The 4,358-nt window shown below is 37.4% G+C and overlaps 1 protein-coding gene and 1 long non-coding RNA gene across 2 annotated transcripts in view; one reads left to right on the top strand and one right to left on the bottom strand.

Annotated features, from left to right (window-relative positions):
- The window catches only part of LOC125615139, a 77,645-nt gene extending 75,952 nt beyond the window's left edge, over positions 1-1,693 (bottom strand). The window contains exon 1 of the long non-coding RNA XR_007345685.1: positions 1,541-1,693. This is a non-coding gene — a long non-coding RNA (uncharacterized LOC125615139). The remainder of the gene's footprint in view (positions 1-1,540) is intronic.
- The window catches only part of Znf594 (zinc finger protein 594), a 22,008-nt gene that overhangs the window by 7,673 nt on the left and 9,977 nt on the right, over positions 1-4,358 (top strand).

Genomic DNA, 4,358 nt, shown 5'->3' with positions numbered 1-4,358 from the left:
TTTTTTTTTTTTTTTTTTTTTTTGGTACCAGGGATTGAACCCAGGGCTCCTTAACCACTGAGCCAAGTCCCTACCCTTTATATTTTATTTAGAGACAGGGTCTTGCTGAGTTGCTATATGCCTCGCTAATCTGCTGAGGCTGGCTTTGAATTTGCAATCCTCCTGCTTCAGCCTCATTTTCACACATTTTTGTAGTAAGAAGATTATCAACTGGGATCAAGAGTTACATAAGAAATAGAAGAGATTTAGAAAGAGAAGAGAATGTATGAATCTCACTTTCACACTGTATTGAATAGTTATTGAGCAAGAACTTCCATTTCAGGAATTTTTATTTTTTAATTTTTTTTAGTTGTAGTTAGAAACAATACTTTTATTTATTTTTATGAGTACTGAGGATTGAACCCATTACCTTACACATGCTTTGTGAGCACTCTACCACTGAGCTACAACCCCAGCCCCATTTCAGCAATTTAAGATGCTGTGGAATGTGGCTGTGTGAATGAATCACAAAACAATGCTGGGCACTAGGTCTGCACTTGGTGGAAATTTGTGCAAGGAAGACATGCTTGAGAAGGAGGCAGAGCTGGTCTCACTAGGTAAGGGTTGATCCTTAACAGAATCCACACACTCTGATTTCTGAGTTTTGGTTTAAAAATAAAACATGAGAAGTTTTGGGTTTGTATTTTGTTTTTATTTGTAGGGGTTTTGTTTGTTTGTTTTGAGCACAGGGGCACTTGACCACTGAGCCACATCTCAGCCCTATTTTGTATTTTATTTGGAGACAGGGTCTCCCTGAGTTGCTTAGTACCTCACTTTTGCTGAGCCTGGCTTTGAACTCTCGATCCTCCTGCCTCAGCCGCCTGAGCTGCTGGGATTACAGGCATGTGCCACTATGCCCAGCTAACATGAGAAGTTTTGAAGGAGATCAGTTGAATTGGAGATTCCCAATTTCTTTGACTCTCAGAGACAAGATGTTTTCTCTTGTTATTCAACAATGTCTATTTGTGGAGATGGAAATTGACAGCTCCTGGACTCTGCTAAAGTTTGTACTATCTGTCTATCAGAAGCCGAAAGGTGACCAAAAGTAAATTCATCTGCAAACATTCAAAACTACTTTCAACTGCCTTGAATCCTCCTCTTTCTCATCTGACCTCTGTCTTCACTAAATACCACATCCTACCCACTGCCTAAGTCAGAAAGCTGATGCATTCTTGACTCTGCTTTCCCCTGTATGCAGTTATGTTCTGTTGATTCTAGGCTCTTCTGTAGTAGACAGTGCTAACCCTATTTGTAGCATGTTCACAATGTCTTGTTATTATTCATTTACACATATATAACCCCCTCTCACTGCAAGTTTCTAGAAACAGGGACCATATCTTATATTTATCTTTGTATTCCCGATTTCCTATACAATGTTTGGAACATGGGAGTTGCTCAGGTAATGTTTAACAGGCAAACAAATCAACGAATGATGTGAAACATAGAAGCTTTTCCTCAGAAACTCCTAGTCAACTGAGTTGAATTATACAGAAGGACTCACCTCTGATCAGGCGTGTTTCAGATGTGATTGCCTTCTACTGTGGACATCCTCCGAGGGGAAGATTTCTTTAAATTACTTCTGATTCCTTTCATCTGTAGAATTAGAGAAAAATTTGAGTGTATGGCCATTCATCTCTGCAGAGCCATGTGGAATATGGAGTAGGTAGTTTGCCAAAACTGCCCAGGGCAAAGGTTGATTGTAATGATTCGAATAGAGAAGTCCTTTTTGGACTATTCCCAAATAATTTTTCTCCCTTTTATAGTACTCTTATTACTTTTCTTATATCATCTTCTCCTTGTTCTAACTCTCAAATGAAATAAAACCATAGGTCTGTTATCAATCAGGATTCAGTGAAGAGACAAAAACTGTGCAAGTAACTTAAACAAGAAATGTTTAATATAAATAATTTTTAGGGCTGGGGTTATATTATAGCTCAGTGGTAGAATGCTTGCCTCACATGCGTGAAGCACTGGGTTCGATCCTCAGTACCACATTAAAAAAATAAAGATATTGTGTCCATCTACAACTAAAAAAAAAAAAGAATTTTTTAACTAGTAAAGTTAACACCAGGTGTAGTGATGCATGCCTGTAATCCCAGCAATTCAGGAGGATGAGGCAGGAGGATCAAAAGTGCAAGGCCAGTCTTGGCAATTTAGTGAGTTCATGAGCAACTTGAAAAATAAAAAGGGCTGGGGGTGTAGCTCAGTGGTAGAATGCCCTTGGGTTCAGTCCCCAGTACCAAAAATTAATTAGTTAATTAATTTAAAAGACAGTTAACTACTAAAAGAGGAGTCTAAGAAAATAAATAGTGCAGAAAGCAGCCTTATCTCTAGGACCAAAGGAGAGTAAAAAGAACCAAGAGCTTAGAAGAGGACTCCCCCACCCTAAAGCTGAGATTCAGACTTTTTTTTGGAGGATGTGGCCACCAATCAGTGGATCACGTAGCCTGCTGATGAAGAAACTTGGAGGAGATGTCTATGAGCATGGCCTATCAAATGGGGGAGAAATTCACTGAAAAATTTAGGTAGGCCACAGTAGTCCATAGGTAAGGTCTGCTGGATGGTAGGAAAACTCACTGGAGGGCATAGACAATCCAAAGCTGGCACACAGGAAGCCATCAAGCCTCTCATATATTGATTTGGTGGCATCACCAAGACCAAAACAGCTTACTGGTACCAGGAAAAGTAAATCCTTTATCTTTATATGGCCTTACAGTACTCCCCCAGTGCCCTCTATGATAAAACCAAATAGCAAAAGAGAAATGTTTGCAAGGTCTGCCTCAAATATCACAAGTAAGGCAATGAAAACAAAAAGAACACTAATAATATGGTCCCATTTTTATATTAGGAAAAAATATGCCCAGAAATAAGTTTAGAAGAATAAATACCAATATGACAAAACATTAGTGGTATTTCTCTTTGGGTGGAGGATAATTGGATTATGGGGGAGTATTCTCCTTGTTTTACTCTGTTATTTTTTCTTATAATTGTAAAATTTTTATGATCAACAAAAACATTGGGTTGGGAAGTGGCTCAAACCTGTAATCTCAGCCATTCAGGAGGCTGAAGTAGGAGGATATGGAGTTCAAGTCCAGACTGAGAAATTTAGAAAGACTCTGTCTGAAAATTAAAAAAACGTGCTGGGTATTGACTTAGAGGTAGAGTGCTTGCCTAGTGTGCACAAAGCCCTGGGTTCAGTCCCCAATAAAACACACACACACACACACACACACAGAGTTATGGAAAAAGTGAAAAACATTAAGATTTTGGAGTCATTTCTACTTTAGATTGTATCTATTGATTCCATTATGAAAGATAGAAAAATTAGCACAATTTATGCTTATTCCTACTACCTTTCCCCTGAAAGCCCAATTTCACTCCCACCCCAGGACTGAGGATTGAACCCAGGGGCCCTGTACCACTGTGTATCTCCAGCTCTTTATTTTTTATTTTAAGACAGGGTCTTGCTAAGTTGCCCCACTTAATGTGTAGTTGATTATTGTTCTATATTGACTAGTTTTCTCTATAAGCACATTTATAGCTATTTTATATAACTTCTCAAGGCCTTATTATAAACCTATAGGGATTATTTTTATTGTTTCTTATGTGAATTTCATCTATATAATGCTTTTCAATTTCTTTCTTCAGCTTTGCCAAATTACTGATCAATTCTTTTTATTGTTTTATAATCTATAATATGTTTTTTTACATTTATTTATAATTTTATTTTATTTTATTTTTTTCTTGGTTGTTCAAAACATTACAGAGCTCTTGACATATTGTATTTCATACATTAGATTCAAGTGGGTTATGAACTCCCATTTTTACCCCAAATACAGATTGCAGAATCACATCGGTTACACATCCACATTTTTACATAATGCCATATTAGTGACTGTTGTATTCTGCTACCTTTCCTATCCTCTACTATCCCCCCTCCCCTCCCCTCCCATCTTTTCTCTCTACCCCATCTACTGTAATTCATTTCTCTCCTATATGAGTTTCCTGATATGACAAAATTGGAGGCAAGTAGGCAAGAGCTCTACTACTGAGCTATACCTACAGCTGTCCAGTCATTTCTATTATCTTTTTGTTTCATATAAATTAGTGGATTATCCTAATTAGCATTATGACATATGCATGAGCATATTTTTTGTAAGAAAGAAGGGGGATACATATAAAATATGTACATAAAGATCCCAAAGAAAGATTTAATTACTCTATAAAGTACTTAAAACAGATTTATATCATCTCTGAACTAGGTGAGATTGAAACAACTCCTTCCACAAAGAATTTAGTTTTGGGGTTGCTGCCACAGT

This window comes from Marmota marmota, unplaced genomic scaffold (genome assembly GCF_001458135.2).
Source record: "Marmota marmota marmota unplaced genomic scaffold, marMar, whole genome shotgun sequence".
NCBI classification, from domain to species: domain Eukaryota; kingdom Metazoa; phylum Chordata; class Mammalia; order Rodentia; family Sciuridae; genus Marmota; species Marmota marmota.
Note: the sequence above shows the minus strand (reverse complement) of the source record. Positions and strands in the feature narration are given on the sequence as shown.